Source organism: Schistocerca americana, chromosome 11 (assembly GCF_021461395.2).
Source record: "Schistocerca americana isolate TAMUIC-IGC-003095 chromosome 11, iqSchAmer2.1, whole genome shotgun sequence".
Lineage (NCBI taxonomy): Eukaryota > Metazoa > Arthropoda > Insecta > Orthoptera > Acrididae > Schistocerca > Schistocerca americana.
Window position 1 is genome coordinate 185,172,879 of NC_060129.1, and position 19,944 is coordinate 185,192,822.

Genomic DNA, 19,944 nt, shown 5'->3' on the forward strand with positions numbered 1-19,944 from the left:
GGTAAGTTTTCAATTCCATGTTCTAATTATGCTACTAAAAGCTTAAAATGACAATAAAATAAGTAGTTGAAAGACAAGATGGAAGACTAGGCTCATTACTATTGGGTTGGTGTGCAAGTTCATATTGTTTTTCTGTAAGTTTAATAAAAATGACAGATACACCTAACAGAGACTGTAGTCATCAATAATATATTCTCCTTCACTATATATGACAGTCTATCAATACTGGGGTAAGTTTTCAATTCCATGTTCTAATTATGCTACTAAAAGCTTAAAATGACAATAAAATAAGTAGTTGAAAGACAAGATGGAAGACTAGGCTCATTACTATTGGGTTGGTGTGCAAGTTCATATTGTTTTTCTGTAAGTTTAATAAAAATGACAGATACACCTAACAGAGACTGTAGTCATCAATAATATATTCTCCTTCACTATATATGACAGTCTATCAATACTGGGGTAAGTTTTCAATTCCATGTTCTAATTATGCTACTAAAAGCTTAAAATGACAATAAAATAAGTAGTTGAAAGACAAGATGGAAGACTAGGCTCATTACTATTGGGTTGGTGTGCAAGTTCATATTGTTTTTCTGTAAGTTTAATGAAAATGACAGATACACCTAACAGAGACTGTAGTCATCAATAATATATTCTCCTTCACTATATATGACAGTCTATCAATACTGGGGTAAGTTTTCAATTCCATGTTCTAATTATGCTACTAAAAGCTTAAAATGACAATAAAATAAGTAGTTGAAAGACAAGATGGAAGACTAGGCTCATTACTATTGGGTTGGTGTGCAAGTTCATATTGTTTTTCTGTAAGTTTAATAAAAATGACAGATACACCTAACAGAGACTGTAGTCATCAATAATATATTCTCCTTCACTATATATGACAGTCTATCAATACTGGGGTAAGTTTTCAATTCCATGTTCTAATTATGCTACTAAAAGCTTAAAATGACAATAAAATAAGTAGTTGAAAGACAAGATGGAAGACTAGGCTCATTACTATTGGGTTGGTGTGCAAGTTCATATTGTTTTTCTGTAAGTTTAATAAAAATGACAGATACACCTAACAGAGACTGTAGTCATCAATAATATATTCTCCTTCACTATATATGACAGTCTATCAATACTGGGGTAAGTTTTCAATTCCATGTTCTAATTATGCTACTAAAAGCTTAAAATGACAATAAAATAAGTAGTTGAAAGACAAGATGGAAGACTAGGCTCATTACTATTGGGTTGGTGTGCAAGTTCATATTGTTTTTCTGTAAGTTTAATAAAAATGACAGATACACCTAACAGAGACTGTAGTCATCAATAATATATTCTCCTTCACTATATATGACAGTCTATCAATACTGGGGTAAGTTTTCAATTCCATGTTCTAATTATGCTACTAAAAGCTTAAAATGACAATAAAATAAGTAGTTGAAAGACAAGATGGAAGACTAGGCTCATTACTATTGGGTTGGTGTGCAAGTTCATATTGTTTTTCTGTAAGTTTAATAAAAATGACAGATACACCTAACAGAGACTGTAGTCATCAATAATATATTCTCCTTCACTATATATGACAGTCTATCAATACTGGGGTAAGTTTTCAATTCCATGTTCTAATTATGCTACTAAAAGCTTAAAATGACAATAAAATAAGTAGTTGAAAGACAAGATGGAAGACTAGGCTCATTACTATTGGGTTGGTGTGCAAGTTCATATTGTTTTTCTGTAAGTTTAATAAAAATGACAGATACACCTAACAGAGACTGTAGTCATCAATAATATATTCTCCTTCACTATATATGACAGTCTATCAATACTGGGGTAAGTTTTCAATTCCACGGCTGCAGAAATCACACGGTTCTGAGGCAAAGAACTCTTCAAGCCATGTTTGGAGTGCATTTTCATCTGGAAATGAAGTTCCAGAAGGTTATTTGATAGTGTGTGGAAAAGTGAAAATCTGAGGGAACAAAGTCAGGTAAATAAGGTGAGTGTGGAATGACTTCCCAAGCCAGCTCCTATGTAGTGTTTTTTGTCAGTCTAGCTAAATGCGGGTGGCCATTTATTTATTTATTTTATTTATCCATCTGTTGACAATAGATATTGTATGGATGTTGTCAAGGGTACATGTAAGCCATTTCAAAGAAATGGGACACAAACAATATATATGTAAAAAAGTACAAAACAAAATAATACAATGAAGTTAATGATAACACAATGAAATTAATATAGCCTATATTCATCCCTGCTTGTTATTTTAAATGCATAGTCTGTTTTACTTAAGGCTTTAGTTTTGTCCTCCCTAAATGGCAAGACCTAATATACACAACACTGCTTAAGTATATATATTTACATCACACAACAGCTGTCCTTTAAGTATGTAAATGTAATGAATGATTAGGTACAGATAAAGTATTTTCCATTTTGCCTTTATAAATATCATCATAAAAATATTTATTGACCTACATAGTCATTTATAGAATAAAAACATTGTTCTACTAGAATTTTTTTTAACTTCTGTTTTAAATTTGTCATCATCTTCTAACTGCCTGATGTTGACTGGTAGTTCGTTGTACAGTTGTGCACTGATATGGCTCACATGGCTTTGTGTATTCGATCTTTTTGTTCGCTGAGTATGGAGTGCTGCGCTATTACGGGTATTGTAGTTATGAAAGTCGGCATTTGTCTGAAAATCTGCAATGTGGGTCCTGACATACAATACACATTTGTATATGTATAATGATGGTATAGTAAGTATTCGAAGCTTTTTGAATATGGGTTTGCAGTGTGTCTGTGGATGACTGTGAGTTATTGTTCGGATGGCCCTCTCCTGCAACAAAAAAATTTGTTTTAGGCGCCCTGTTGTGGAACCCCAAAATATTATTCCGTATGTTTCAAGAGATTGAATATAGCCGAAATATGCCATTCTGGCACCCTCTGAGGTACAAACATTTGCAATAATTCTGAGGGCAAAACAGGCTGAATTAAGTTTCTTTGCAAGTTTTATTACATGGTCATTAAAATTTAAGTTTTCATCCACATGAATCCCCAGCAATTTTGTGGATGTCACTCTGTCTAAGGCTTTGTCACCCCACACCAGATTGAGATTTACATTTTGACATCTTTTCCCAAACTGCATATAATTTGTTTTATTTACATTGAATGTCAACCTGTTTGCATTGAACCAAGAGTGGATGTAATTTAGTACTTTATCAGCAGTTGTTGGTAGCAATTGCTTTGGTGCACTTATTATCACACTAGTATCATCTGCAAATATTACTTTGGCTGCATCATCTGAGGTGTGAAAATCGTTTATATAGGCAAGGAACAATATGGGCCCTAGGATGCTGCCTTGTGGTACTCCTATTTCTACATTTTTTGCCTCTGATACTGAATTTATTTTGTGGTTGGAGTAAGTTGATGTCAGTCCTACAACCTGTGTTCTGTTTTTTAGGTATGATTCAAACCAATTTTTTCCTCCCTCATTATCATGGAGTAGCATTTCTTCACAGTCTTCCTGGTTATTGTTCTCAAATTGTGTCTGCACAACATCTAAGCTGTTGACAATAAATGTCAGCAGTGATGGTACACCTCGGGAATTCAATTTGTAGTACACCACACTGTCGCCGTTCCAAAAGATGTATAACATTATCTTTTGTGTATGCATGTAGGTCTTTGTACAGGGAGCTGCTGCTTTGTTTGGGCTCAACCATTCCTTTTTTCCCCTTATTTTACCATAAAGACACGATTTCTCATCACCATTAATGGTACAGGATGGAATGGTCAGTGTTGTTCATGAGGAAATTGATGTCCAGAAAGCAGAGGTGCACATATGGCCACCTGCTGATTTTTATGGTCGTCATTTAGAGCATACCTTCCCCACTGAATGTAATTGTCACATGTCTGAAGTACACTGATGTGGATCATTGTGGATTAATGCATTTAGATGATCTTCATCAAACATCAAAGATCCTCCTGAACATCGAAGTCACTAATGTCAAAACGATCCTCCTTAGAACGAGAAAAATGACAGTCGGTAAATACACCCACAGCAATTGGATTACCAACATACAAAACAAAAATGCTACAAACTTAGGCACCAAACTAATAGTAAATCCAAAAATAGATAGGTATAATCTCAAAAATGAAAACATCATCTGACTATAAGTTTGCAGCTCAAGGTACCTATTCATTACCAGGAAATACTGTAGGATCAGTGTCAGAGACCGGAAAGAATAAAATGACCTATATATCTGAACCATACGTATTAGCAGTGACAGTCTTCCTAGTGACACACTGACAAGTCAGTATAACACAAGAGATGTAAGATATGTTGCAAACATCATTACTAAATACAGTGAAGTAAAGTATACTTGTACTGTCCCGAAATAGACATATTTACAAAACTTGGCCATTTGCGTAGGCAAACTGACATAAACAGAAGCCTTTAATCAGAATGATGATTACAGTAGAGTAGTGTATACTGTACTCTCATGAAGTAAAGAACCAGAAATAAGTAAAGTGCCAACCAGCCTACATTTGAAGGAAGGCTATATACCTCAGGATTTATATAACTGAAGAGATCTAAGTAGGCATATATGCATTACAAAACAAGTAAACAAAGTGGCTACATAGGACAGTATCCCCAATAATGAAAAACTAAAACTGTCTGATTAAATTGTGCAAATGTAGACCTCATTCTTGGTCTAAGTTGCAAATTATTCAGATACCAATAACCAAAGTCATCTCTGTCAAGGTAGATGTGCCCTGTATCTTGTAATTGAAGATGTATTAAGTAGATATCTCAGTCTAATGTGCAAGCTAACAGTCATATAATCAGAAATAAGTAGTCAAATATTGTGGGAACCAAACAGCTTATAATGGATAAAATTGATACAAATCACATAAGATAGTAAAATAATGGTCACTATTTAGGTTAAAGTACCAATAGTGTTCAAGGTATACAGGAGACTGGACCAACGCCAAAACTAGGAGTGTCACATAATGGTAAGTATGATTTCATGTATCAATGGATAGTATCGTTGTTCTATGTAATTCTTGTTAATGCTGCTGTAAATTTGTTGTTTAGGGCCTGATGATGGTGTATCGTGTTACTGAAACTGGTAGCCTATAAAATAAATTGGAAATGAACTTAAGCTGACAGCTTTTTTGAAATCCTATAACATACTAACTACCCACTGCCATACACTATACACATCCTTGCTTCCAGTAGTGCTAGCCCTGCAAGGTCTGCAGAAGAACTTCTGTGAAGTTTGGAAGGTAGTAAAATTGTGAGGGTACACCGTGAGTCGTATTTGGGTAGCTCAGTTGGTAGAGCACTTAACCCCAAAAGGCAAAGATCTGGAGTTCAAGTCTCAGTCTGGCACATAGTTTTATTCTTCCAGGAAGTTTCAAGTCTGCACACACTTTGCTACAGAGTGAAAATTTCATTCTCGACACTATACAGGTGTTTGCAGAGTATGTATGTGGGTGTAGGTCCTTTATTTATTTACACTTATCATGCAGATCATTAGTGCAGAAGTGTTGCTTGGACATGGAACGAGTCACCGTAGACTTTTTGGATGGAGAGTCATCAACAGATGTGGAAATAACTTAAGGAGTACTCCTGGGAAGTGTATTGGGTCCCTTACTGTTTATGTTATAGATCAATGATCTTACGGGCAATATTAATAGTAACTACAGACTTTTTGCAGAGGTACAATAAAGTTCAGTCTGAACGAAGCTGTAAAAATATTCAGTTTAACCTTGGTAAGATTTCAAAATAGTACAGTGATTGGCAGCTTGCTTTAAATGTCAAAAAATGTAAAACTGCACACTTCGCAAAATGAACAAAAGACATAGTATCCTGTTGTTGTTGTTGTAGTCTTCAGTCCTGAGACTGGTTTGATGCAACTCTTCATGCTACTCTATCCTGTGCAAGCTTCTTCATCTCCCAGTACCTACTGCAGCCTACATCCTTCTGAATCTGCTTAGTGTATTCATCTCTTGGTCTCCCTCTACGATTTTTACCCTCCACGCTGCCCTCCAATACTAAATTGGTGATCATTTGATGCCTCAGAACATGTCCTACCAACTAATCCCTTCTTCTGGTCAAGTTGTGCCACAAACTCCTCTTCTCCCCAATTCTATTCAATACCTCCTCATTATTTATGTGATCTACCCATCAAATCTTCAGCATTCTTCTGTAGCACCACATTTCGAAAGCTTCTATTCTCTTCTTGTCTAAACTATTTATCATCTATGTTTCACTTCCATACATGGCTACACTCCATACAAATACTTTCAGAAACGACTTCCTGACACTTAAATCTATACTCGATGTTAACTGCCAGTCTACACTTTATATCCTCTCTACTTTGACCATCATCAGTTATTTTGCTCCCCAAATAGCAAAACTCCATTACTACTTTAAGTGTCTCATTCCCTAATCTAATTCCCTCAGCATCACCCAACTTAATTTGACTACACTCCATTGTTCTTGTTTTGCTTTTGTTGATGTTCATCTTATACCCACCTTTCAAGACACTGTCCATTCCGTTCAACTGCTCTTCCAAGTCCTTTGCTGTCTCTGACACAATTACAATGTCACTGGCGAACCTCAAAGTTTTTATTTCTTCTCCGTGGATTTTAATACCTACTCCAAACTTATCTTTTGTTTCCTTTACTGCTTGCTCAATATACAGATTGAATAACATCGGGGAGAGGCTACAACCCTGTCTCACCCCCTTCCCAACCACTGCTTCCCTTTCATGTCCCTCGACTCTTATAACTGCCATCTGGTTTCCGTACAAATTGTAAATAGCCTTTCGCTCCCTGTATTTTACCACTGCCACCTTCAGAATTTGAAAGAGAGTACTCTAGTCAACATTGTCAAAATCTTTCTCTAAGTCTACAAATGCTAGAAACGTTGGCTTGCCTTTCCTTAATCTTTCTTCTAAGATAAGTCGTAGGGTCAGTATTGCCTCACATGTTCCGACATTTCTACGGAACCCAAACTGATCTTCCCTGAGGTTGGCTTCTACCAGTTTTTCCATTCGTCTGTAAAGAATTCGCATTAGTATTTTGCAGCTGTGACTTGTTGAACTGATAGTTTGGTAATTTTCACATCTGTCAACACCTGCTTTCTTTGGGATTGGAATTATAATATTCTTCTTGAACTCTGAGGGTATTTCGCCTGTCTCGTACATCTTGCTCACCAGATAGTAGAGTTTTGTCAGGACTGGCTCTCCCAAGGCTGTCAGTAGTTCTAATGGAATGTATCCTATGACTGTAATATATGTGACTAACAGTTGGCTCTGATGAACTTATACAAATATGTCGATGTAACTGTTAGTAGGGATATGAAGTGGAATGGTCACATAAGCTCAGTAATGGGTAAAGCAGGTAGTGGACTTTAGTTTATTGGTAGAATACTGGGGAAGTGCAATCAGTCTACAAAGGAGACTGCTTACAAATCACTCATGACGGATCCTAGAATATTGCTCAAGTGTGTGGGATCTGTACCAAGTAGGACTAGCAGGGACTGTGAACTGTACAAGGTGGCAGCCTGTCAGGGAATATTTAGGGAACTAGTAAAAAAAATTATTTTAAAGACGACAGTCAAGTCTTTACAAGTTTACTCGCAAAGCAACTTTGGATGTGTGTACATGACTGAAGCTGCCTGCTTTTCGGAAATGAGGCAGTTCTGTCTGGTTAAAACTGCCGACAGCTGTCTGTTGAAGTTGCTAGTGAATTCACACAGTAGTGTGCGTGGGAGGAAAGTCACTTGTTTGGACCCTGGAAGGTTCTACATTGCAGAACACAGCCTCTTCTCTCTCTCTCTCTCTCTCTCTCTCTCTCTCTCTCTCTCTCTCTCTCTCTCTCTCTCTCTCCCCCAACAAACCTTCTCTTACATCTGTGTCTACCCTTATACTCCAGAAGTCACCATATGGTGCAAGGCGAAGGGTATCCTGTACCACTAAGAGTCATTTCCTTTCCTGTCCCACTCACAAATAGAGCGAGCGTAAAATGGTTGTCTGTATGCCTCTGTATGATCCCTAATTTGTCGAAGCTTATCTTCACGATCCTTACACACAATGTATGTTGGTGACAGTAGAATCGTTTGGCAATCAGCTTCAAATGCAGATTCTCTGAATTTTCTTCTCTCTTGCTGCCTGGTTTCTTTAGTTTGCTTGACCTCCTATACTGGCTTACACCTGTTAAGTTCGTAATTCATGCACGCCTTGTGTGTCCCTTACATTGAAAAATATTCTTTTTATTTTGACTAATTTTCTGTTCTACCATTCAACATCAGCCCTGGACAGCCACTCACAAGTCCTAACTGCTTGTACAGAATGTATACAGAGATGGTCACAGGTTTGTTTGACCTGCAGGAGAGTGTCTCTAAGATGTTGAAAGAACTTAACTGGCAGACTCTTTAAGACAGACGGTACATGTCCTGAGAAACTATGATAACAAAGTTTGAAGGACCAGTTTTAAATGATGATGCTACAAATATAGTGCAACCCCCTAAATATTGCTCCTGCGGGGATCATGAAGATAATATTAGATTAATTATAGCATGTACAGAGACATTTTAACAGTCATTTTTCGCACACCCCCTATGTGAGTGGAACGAGCTACAGTTGGACGTACCCTCTGCCATGCATTTCACGGTGGTTGGCAGAGTGTGGATGTAGGTGCATAGAATATCCACTGATGAAGAAAAACGTTATGATCACCTGCTTAATAGCCTATTGGTCAACCTTTGGAACACAGTACGATAGTGATCCTGCATAGTATGGATTCAGTGAGTCCTCAGTAAAATTCTGGAAATATGTGTTAACAGATATCTAGGCACAGGTCAAGCAAGTCCCGTAAATTATGCGTCAGTGGTTTGTGGGTACAGGGCTGGTGTGCGATAGCATGCCAGGTGTGTTCTGTCGGCTTCCTATCAGGCGAATTTAGTGCCTAAGAAATGAAGGTAAGTTCACTATCATGCTCCTAAAAATGCTGTAGCACAATACTGTGCTTTATACAGTCATGCACATAAACTAAGGATAATTCCAGAATGTAGTGCCACAGAACGTGGCACTACACAAAACTGGCGCTAGTAGCACAGTCAGATAGGGAACACACATGACACAGATCTGTAAGTCTACGGTATTGGTGATAAGTTGAGAAAACCGTCCCGAAACACATGTGCTATGAAACGTCACTGTTTCTTGCGCATGTACCCCGACATCAATATGAGATATGATCACCGTGCACACGTACACAGGCAGCACAATGCGTTGGCATACTCTGGATCAGGTGGTCGAGCAGCTGCTGGGATTTAGCCTCCCGTTCTTGCACCAGTGCCTGTCAGAGCCACTGAAGTGTCCTAGGGGTATGAAGACGTGCAGCGATACGTTGACCGAGAGCATCCAGACACACTTGATGGGGGTTTCGGTCTGGAGAACAGGCAGGCCACTCCATTCGCCTGATATCTTCTGTTTCAAGGTACTCCTCCATCATGGCAGCTCGGTGGGGCCGTGCATTATAATCCATCAGGAGGAAGGTGGGACCCACTGGACCACTGAAAAGGTGGACATACTGGTGCAAAAGGGTCCCGATACACCTCACCTGTTACAGTTCCTCTGTCAAAGACATGCAGGGGTGTACGTGCACCAATCATAATCCCACCCCACACCATCAAACCACGACCTCCATACAGGTCCTTTTCAAGGACATTAAGGGATCAGTATCTGGTCGCGGGTTCACACCAGATGGAAACCCAGCGAGAATCACTGTTCAGACTATATCTGGACTCATCCGTGCACATAACCTGGGAGCACTGTTCCAATGACCATATACTGTGTTCTTGACACCGGGCTTTATGGGCTCTCCTGTGACCAGGGGTCAGTGGAATGCACCTTGCAGGTCTCCGGGTGAATAAACCGTGTCTGTTCAGACGTCTGTAGACTGTGTGTCTGGAGACAACTGTGGCTGTGGTAAGGTCCCGAGCGAGGCTACCTGCAGTACTCCGTGGCCATCTGCGGGCACTGATGGTGAGATATCGGTCTTCTTGTGGTGTTGTACACTGTGGACGTCCCGTACTGTAGCGCTTGGACACGTTTCCTGTCTGCTGGAATCGTTGCCATAATCTCGAGGTCACACTTTGTGGCACACGGAGGGCCCGTGCACGACCTGCTGTGTTTGACCAGCCTCCAGTGGCCCTAGTATTCTACCCCTCATAACGTCATCAATGTATGTTCTTTGCGGCATTTTCAACACTTGGTCACCATTAGCACGTCTGAAAAAATCTGCACGCTTACTCTCTGCACCGTACTCTGACATGCACCAACACACCTCTGTGTATGTGGATTACTGCCAGCGCCACCGTGCGACAGTTGCGGGTCAAATGCACCACACGGTCATAGCCCAAGGTGATTTAAACCTGCAAATCGCCCACCAGGGAATTGTTTCACCATGTATCAGCATTATCCTTAATTTATGAGCAAGAGTGTACATGGACTGTTACCCTGCTGGAAGATGCCACGACTGTCAGGGGAGATACCAGCCATCAAGGGATGCACGTGATCCACTATAATGTGCACATAGGCCACTGCTGTCATGGTGCCTTCTATTACTACTGCAGATTAGAAAAATGTCTGTATGGTGCAGAAATTGACAATTGACCCTAAACAAGTGAGAGGTCATCTACATGAGTGCTAAAAGTAAACTCTTAAACTTCAGTTACACGATAAATCAGTCAAATCCAAAGACCATAAATTCAACTAAATACCAATCAATTACAATTGCAAACAACATAAATTGGAAAGAATATATAGAAAATGTGGGGAAGGTGAACAAAATTCTGCATTTTATTGGCAGAAGACTTGGAAGATGCAACAGATCTACTAAAGACACTGCCTACTCTATGCTTGTCTATCCTCTTTTTGGAGTACTGCTGCACAGTGCGGGAACCTTACCATCTAGGATTAATGGCGTACATTGGGAAAGTTTAAAGCAGGGCAGCATGTTTTCATTACTAAGGAATGATAGGTGGGGGGCGAGGGGGGGGGGGGGGGGTTGGGGGGAGGGGAGGGGAGACTGTCTGTATGTGAAAATGTTTTGTTGACACCAACCTACATATGGAGAAATTACGAGAAATCAGAGCTTGCAGAGAAATATATAGGTGTTGGTTTTTTCCCTGCACTGTCCGATAGTGAAATAATAGAGAATTTTTGTGAAGGCGATCAGATGAGCCCTCTGCCACCGGCCGGTATCCGTGGCATGGTCCACATTTCGAGCAGTTTCTGCCCTAATGACAGCATATCGAGACACAACCATTGACCTGTTGTAATGAGAAACAATATTCCTCTGTCTGGGCTACACATCTCTACTGCTCCACAGTCCAGTCTCAAAGATCCTGCACCCACTTCTGGGGAGCCCCACAGTTAACAATGTGTGCCAAACATGTTGTTGTTGTTGTGGTCTTCAGTCCTGAGACTGGTTTGATGCAGCTCTCCGTGCTACTCTATCCTGCGCAAGCTTCTTCATCTCCCAGTACCTACTGTAACCTACATCCATCTGAATCTGCTCAGTGTGCCATCTGGTTTCTGTACAAATTGTAAATAGCCTTTTCCTCCCTGTATTTTACCCCTGCGACCTTCAGAATATGAAAGAGAGTATTCCAGTCAACATTGTCAAAAGCTTTCTCTAAGTCTACAAATGCTAGAAACATAGGTTTTGCCTTTCCTTAATCTATCTTCTAAGATAAGTCGTCCCCCCCATGAGCCATGGACCTTGCCGTTGGTGGGGAGGCTTGCGTGCCTCAACGATACAGATAGCCGTACCGTAGGTGCAACCACAACAGAGGGGTATCTGTGGAGAGGCCAGACAAACATGTGGTTCCTGAAGAGGGCCAGCAGCCTTTTCAGTAGTTGCAGGGGCAACAGTCTGGACCGACTGATCTGGCCTTGTAACACTAACCAAAATGGCCTTGCTGTTCTGGTACTGCAAACGGCTGAAAGCAAAGGGAAACTACAGCCGTAATTTTTCCCGAGGGCATGCAGCTTTACTGTATGATTAAATGATGATGGTGTCCTCTTGGGTAAAATATTTCGGAGGTAAAATAGCCCCCCATTCGGGTCTCCGGGCGGGGACTACTCAAGAGGACGTCGTTATCAGGAGAAAGAAAACAGGCGTTCTACGGATCAGAGCATGGAATGTCAGATCCCTTAATCGGGCAGGTTGGTTAGAAAATTTAAAAAGGGAAGTGGATAGGTTAAAATTAGATATAGTGGGAATTAGTGAAGTTTGGTGGCAGGAGGTTGGTTGGTTGGTTGGTTTGGGGAAGGAGACCAGACAGCGTGGTCATCGGTCTCATCGGATTACGGAAAGATGGGGAAGGAAGTCGGCCGTGCCCTTTCAGAGGAACCATCCCGGCATTTGCCTGGAGTGATTTAGGGAAATCACGGAAAACCTAAATCAGGATGGCCGGACGCGGGATTGAACCGTCGTCCTCCCGAATGCGAGTCCAGTGTCTAACCACTGCGCCACCCCGCTCGGTCTGGTGGCAGGTGGAACAAGACTTTTGGTCAGGTGAATACAGGGTTATAAATACAAAATGAAATAGGGATAATGCAGGAGTAGGTTTAATAATGAATAAAAAGATAGGACTGCAGGTAAGCTACTACAAACAGCATAGTGAACGCATTATTGTGGCCAAGATAGACACGAAGCCCACACCTACTACAGTAGTACAAGTTTATATGCCAACGGGCTCTGCAGGTGACCAAGAAATTGAAGAAATGTATGATGAGATAAAAGAAATTATTCAGGTAGTGAAGGGAGATGAAAATTTAATAGTCATGGGTGACTGGAATTCGGGAGTAGGAAAAGGGAGAGAAGGAAACATAGTAGGTGAATATGGATTGGCGCCAAGAAATGAAAGAGGAAGCCGCCTGGTAGAATTTTGCGCAGAGCATAACTTAATCATAGCTAACACTTGGTCCAAGAATCATGGAAGAAGGTTGTTTACATGGAAGAACCCTGGCCAGAGTCCACATTTGCCCCTGGAAACGTCTTATAATTTAAAACATGGTTCCTAAATCTCTGTCTTCTACATCTACATCTACATCCGTACTCTGCAAGCCACCTGATGGTGTGTGGCAGAGGGTACTTTGAGTACCTCTATTGGTTCTCCCTTCTATTCCAATCTCTTATTGTTCGTGGAAAGAAAGATTGTCGGTATGCCTCTGTGTGGGCTCTAATCTCTCTGATTTTATCTTCATGGTCTCTTCACGGGATATATGTAGGATGGAGCAATAGACTGCTTGACTCCTCGGTGAAGGTATGTTCTTGAAACTTCAACAAAGGCCCGTACCAAGCTACTGAGCGTCTCTCTTGCAGAGTCTTCCACTGGAGTTTATCTATCATCTCCGTAACGCTTTCACGATTAGTAAATGATCCTGTAATGAAGCGCGCTGCTCTCCGTTGGATCTTCCTTGTCTCTTCTATCAACCCTATCTGGTACGGATCCCACACTGCTGAGCAGTATTCAGGCAGTGGGTGAACAAGTGTACTGTAACCTACTTCCTTTGTTTTCGGATTGCATTTCCTTAGGATTCTTCCAATGAATCTCAGTCTGGCATCTGCTTTACTGACGATTAATTTTCTATGGTCATTCCATTTCAAATCACTTCTAATGCCTACTCCCAGATAATTTATGAAATTAACTGCTTCCAGTTGCTGACATTCTATATTGTGGCTAAATGGTAGAGGATCTTTCTTCCTATGTATTCGCAGCACATTACACATGTCTACATTGAGATTCAATTGCCATTCCCTGCACCGTGTGTCAATTCGTTGCTGATCCTCCTGCATTTCAGTACAATTTTCCATTGTTACAGCCTCTCGATGTACCACAGCATCATCCGCAAAAAGCCTCAGTGAACTTCCGATGTTATCCACAAGGTCATTTATGTATATCGTTAATAGCAACGGTCCTACGACACTCCCCTGCGGCACACCTGAAATCACTCTTACTTCGGAAGACTTCTCTCCATTGAGAATGACGTACTGCGTTCTGTTATCTAGGAAGTCTTCAATCCAATCGCACAATTGGTGTGATAGTCCATATTCTCTTACTTTGTTCATTAAACGACTGTGGTGGACTGTATCAAGTGCCTTGCGGAAGTCAAGAAACACGGCATCTAACTGGGAACCCGTGTATATGGCCTCTGGGCGTCATGAATGGATAACCTGAGCTGGGTTTCACACGATCATCTTTTTTGAAACCCATGCTGATTCCTACAGAGTAGATTTCTAGTCTCCAGAAAAGTCATTATACTTGAACATAATACGTGCTCCAAAATTCTACGACTGATCGACTTTGGAGATATAGGTCTATAGTTCTGCAAATCTGTTCGACGTCCCTTCTTGAAAACGGGGATGACCTGTGCCCTTTTCCAATGCTTTGGAATGCTGCGCTCTTCTAGAGACCTACTACTACTATTGCGAATACATAGAAAGAAGGATCCTTTATTGTATGATTATATGATAGCGGAACAAACACTGGTAGCAGTTACTTCTGTAAAATATCTGGGAGTATGCGTGCGGAACGATTTGAAGTGGAATGATCATATAAAATTAATTGTTGGTAAGGCGGGTACCAGGTTGAGATTCATTGGGAGAGTGCTTAGAAAATGTAGTCCATCAACAAAGGAGGTGGCTTACAAAACACTCGTTCGACCTATACTTGAGTATTGCTCATCAGTGTGGGATCCGTACCAGATCGGTCTGACGGAGGAGATAGAGAAGATCCAAAGAAGAGCGGCGCGTTTCGTCACAGGGTTATTTGGTAACCGTGATAGCGTTACGGAGATGTTTAATAAACTCAAGTGGCAGACTCTGCAAGAGAGGTGCTCTGCATCGCGGTGTAGCTTGCTCGCCAGGTTTCGAGAGGGTGCGTTTCTGGATGAGGTATCGAATATATTGCTTCCCCCTACTTATACCTCCCGAGGAGATCACGAATGTAAAATTAGAGAGATTAGAGCATGCACGGAGGCTTTCAGACAATCGTTCTTCCCGCGAACCATACGCGACTGGAACAGGAAAGGGAGATAATGACAGTGGCACGTAAAGTGCCCTCCGCCACACACCGTTGGGTGGCTTGCGGAGTATCAATGTAGATGTAGATACACCGCTGGAAGAAGGGGGGCAAGTTCCTTCGCTTACTCTGTGTAAAATCGAACTGGTATCCCATCAGGTCCAGTGGCCTTTCCTCTTTTGAGCAATTTTAATTGTTTTTCTATCCCTCTGTCATCTATTTCGATACCTACCATTTTATCATCTGTGCAACAATCTAGAGAAGTAGCTACAGTAAAGTATTTGTCTGTGAAACAGCTTTGGAAAAAGACATTTAGTATTTCGGCCTTTAGTGTGTCATCCTCTGTTTCAGTACCATTTTGGTCACAGAGTGTCTGGACATTTTGTTATGATTCACCTACCGCTTTGACATAAGACCAAAATTTCTTAGGATTTTCTGCCAAGTGAGTACATAGAACTTTACTTTCGAATTCATTGAAAGCCTCTCGCATAGCACTCCTCACACTACATTTCACTTCGTGTAATTTTTGTTTGTCTGCAAGGCTTTAGCTATGTTTATGTTTGCTGTGAAGTTCCCTCTGCTTCCACAGCAGTTTTCTAACTCAGTTGTTGTACCACTGTGGCTCTATTCCATCTCTTACGATCTTGCTGGGCACATACTCATCTAATGCATATTGTACAATGGTTTTGAACTTTGTCCACTAATCCTCAACACTATCTGTACTTGAGACAATACTTTTGTGTTGAGCTATCAAATACTCTGAAAACTGCTTTTTGTCAATCTGGTAAACAGAAAAATCTATCTACCTTTTTTAATATTTCTGTTTACGACTGAAATCATCGCTGCAGTAACCGCTTTATGATCACTGATTCCCTGTTCTGCACTAACTGTTTTAAATAGTTCAGGTCTGTTTGTCACCATAAGGTCTAATATGTTATCACCACGAGTCAGTTCTCTGTTTAACTGCTCAAGGAAGTTTTCAGATAATGCACTTAAAAAAATTTCACTGGATTCTTTGTCCCTGCCACCCGTTATAAACGTTTGAGTCTCCCAGTCTATATCTGGCAAATCAAAATCTCCACCCAGAACTATAACATGGTTGGGAAATCTACTCAAAATATTTTCCAAATTTTCCTTCAGTTGCTCTGCCACTACAGCTGCTGAGCCAGGGGGCCTATAGAGACATCCAATTACCATGTTGGAGCGTGCTTCAACCATGACCTTCACCCAAATTACATCTTACCATTATATAATCTATCTGATACCTTCTAGTATCTCCAGGCTTCTTCCATGTACACAATCTTCTTTCATACTTCTTGAACCAAGTGTTAGCTATGATTAAGTTATGCTCTGTGCAAAATTCTACCAGGCGGCTTCCTCTTTCATTTCTCACCCTCAATCCATATTCACCTACTGTGTTTCCTTCTCTTCCTTTCCCAACTCTCGAATGCCAGTCACCCATGACTATTAAATTTTCATCTCCCTTCACTATCTGAATAATTTGTTTTATCTCATCATACATTTCATCAATTTCTTCACAATTTGCAGAGCTAATTGGCATATAAACTTCCCTTTTTAAATTTGTAGGTCTCACGGGGAGCATGCCAGAGATAAGACCCCTCAGTCGCACTATCCTCTGTGTCCTTGATGGCTCAGTTGGATAGAATGTCTGCCATGTAAGCAGAAGATCCTGGGTTCGAGTCCCGGTCAGGGCACACATTTTCAGCTCTCCCCGTTGATATTTATCAATGCCTGTAAGCAGGTGAAGGTCTGGATTTCATCGAAATTTTATGCTCTGTCAAATTCACTTATATCGTGGATTTCTCCATTTCTAGCTCATATTGATTGAATGTTTCCCCATTCACCTCTGCTTCACTTATATACTTCCCTTAGCACATCATATGCCTGTGTCATTGTTGAGTGGCACAAAAGCTTGTAGTTGGCTTGAAAAAAAACACCTTCATATGAATCAATGACACAACCCCCAGTGGCTCATGGGACACGAGTTAATAATTAAACTATGTACTGTACAGGATGGGCACATGGGCAGGCGGTGGGTGTTATGGAATGATTAGGATTATTTTTAGAGAAAGGCCATTTATTGTTGGCAAAAGCATGTTGAAAGGGGTTACATAGGCCTAGGGAGGTGATGGTGAGCCAGAGCTTAGAGTTTGGCGAAACATTGTTCGCGAAGCAACCAAAAGTTGTTGTCTGCCAAAACTAAGTCCACAGTGCCACAGCACTGGGAGAAGCGGGAGATGTTCAATGCTACAGGGCGCGCATCCGACTCGCGGGTGAGCAAGAATACAAGAGAGCGGGAGAGCGGGCCCGGCAATGGGCGGCCGGGTATATTCGACACACCACATGACTTCCTCCGCCCTGATTGGTCAGGACCGAGCAAACCATGCTGGTGGGATGGAACTTTCCAGAGAGTTGCCTGCTAAGAGACGCCTGTGTGTGTGTGTGTGTGTGTGTGTGTGTGTGTGTGTGTGTGTGTGTAGACAGTGAGCTAAATTGTAAGCAGCAGATCAACACTGTTTCCAATAAGCTAAACTTAGTCATATTTGTAATGAAACAGCTGGCTCAGTATGAACATCAAGACTTCATATGCACCATTTGTCATGGAATTTTTGAACCATACGTGCAGTATAGAATCACAGTATGGGGGAACTCGGCCATCTCAGGAATGAAAAGAATATTCATACTGCAGAAGAAAGGCATTCAAATTATACAGAGAAACAAGCAAGAAGAATCTTGTAGAACCTTTTTCATAGCTCTTAATATTTCGACATTTCCATCACTGTATACAGGGTGTTACAAAAGGGTACGGCCAAACTTTCAGGAAACATTCCTCACATAGAAAGAAAGAAAATATGTTATGTGGACACGTGTCCGGAAACGTTTACTTTCCATGTTAGAGCTCATTTTATTACTTCTCTCCAGATCACATTAATCATGGAATGGAAACACACAGCAACAGAACGTACCAGCGTGACTTCAAACACTTTGTTACAGGAAATGTTCAAAATGTCCTCCATTAGCGAGGATACATGCATCCACCCTCCATTGCATGGAATCCCTGATGCGCTGATGTAGCCCTGGAGAATGACATATTGTATCACAGCCGTTCGCAATACGAGCACGAAGAGTCTCTACATTTGGTACCAGGGTTGTGTAGACAAGAGCTTTCAAATGCCCCCATAAATGAAAGTCAAGAGGGTTGAGGTCAGGAGAGTGTGGAGGCCATGGAATTGGTCTGCCTCTACCAATCCATTGGTCACCGAATCTGTTGTTGAGAAGTGTATGAACACTTCGACTGAAATGTGCAGGAGCTCCATCGTGTATGAACCACATGTTGTGTTGTACTTGTAAAGGCACATGTTCCACATGTTCTAGCAGCACAGGTAGAGTATCCCATATGAAATCATGATAACTTGCTCCATTGAGCATAGGTGGAAGAACATGGGGCCCAATCAAGACATCACCAACAATGCCTGCCCAAACGTTCACAGAAAATCTGTGTTGATGACGTGATTGCACAATTGCACAAGCACCGAAGTCAACATTACCTTCCTTCAATTGGGCCAACTGGCGGTGAATCGAGGAAGTACAGTACATACTGATGAAACTAAAATGAGCTCTAACATGGAAATTAAGTGTTTCTAGACACATGTCCACATAACATCTTTTTTTTATTTGTGTGTGAGGAATGTTTCCTGAAAGTTTGGCCATACCTTTTTGTAACACCCTTTATATTCAAGATCACTATTACTGCATTACAAGATTCCAGATAACTGGAGACCAATGAGACTATTCATCTTCATAACACAAAGAACAGAAAACAATTGTGGTATATTTCAGATAGACTTCAGATTTTCAAAAAAGGACCTAAATAGTTCAGTATCAGGTTAGTACAAGCATTGCCAAGAGACTTGCAAAATCTTTAAACTGAGATGATGTTCCCTGAAAGCCTAAAAAATGTTTATAATGGAAGAATAATTCTATCATGTAGCTGAATATCTGAGCAGACAGTGGGCTAAAGTCCATCTGTAAACAATGAAACTTATCCACCACATTAAGAGAACCTGGAATTAGAAATCAGTGTTTGGAAGTAAACTAGAATTAAAACTAGTCTTGTACAATGAAATATAACATTATGACACAAAATTGAGTTTTTTATTTAATTTTTTTATTTAAAAACTCCAGTATATGTATTGTAAATCATTATGCATTATGTATATACCGTGCAAGATATAATGTGTATTTACTGTGCAAGCTATTATATGTATTTACTGTGTAACTCATTTTATATGTATTGTCTAGATTGTAAGCATAATGAGGTATCCTGTATTACAAGTACATAGCTGTACAGAAAGTAATTCAAGGGACCAATCACAATAATAAAGAATGTAAGTAGCAATGTATTGAACATTTTAACAGACTTTAATTGCAGTTACTGAGAAACATTTTAATCTTATTCACATTATAACAGTTACTGATTAATCAGTTGCGTCTTTGGTTCATTTGGGAGAGGGGACCAAACAGCGATGTCATCGGTCCCATCTGATTAGGAAAGGATGGGGAATGGAGTTGGCGATGCCTTGTAACAGGAACCATCCTGGCATTTGCCTGAAACGAATTAGGGTAATTATGGAGAATCTACATAAGGGTGGCGGATGGCCAGACGTCGTCCTGAATGTGAATCCAGTGAACTAACCACTGCACCACCTTACTTGGTGATTAATCGCTGTGTCATTAACTTAATAAACACATAGTCATGTTCTTTATTAGCATTGCAAAGACATCAAAAATTTTGTACATTTTTTTATTTATGTTTA

General features: G+C 40.5%; 1 non-coding gene across 1 annotated transcript; it reads left to right on the forward strand.

Annotated features, from left to right (window-relative positions):
* Positions 1–16,747: 16,747 nt before the first annotated feature.
* On the forward strand, positions 16,748–16,821 carry Trnat-ugu. Its single transcript has one exon. It is a non-coding gene; the product is annotated as a tRNA-Thr (tRNA).
* The last annotated feature ends 3,123 nt before the right edge of the window (positions 16,822–19,944 follow it).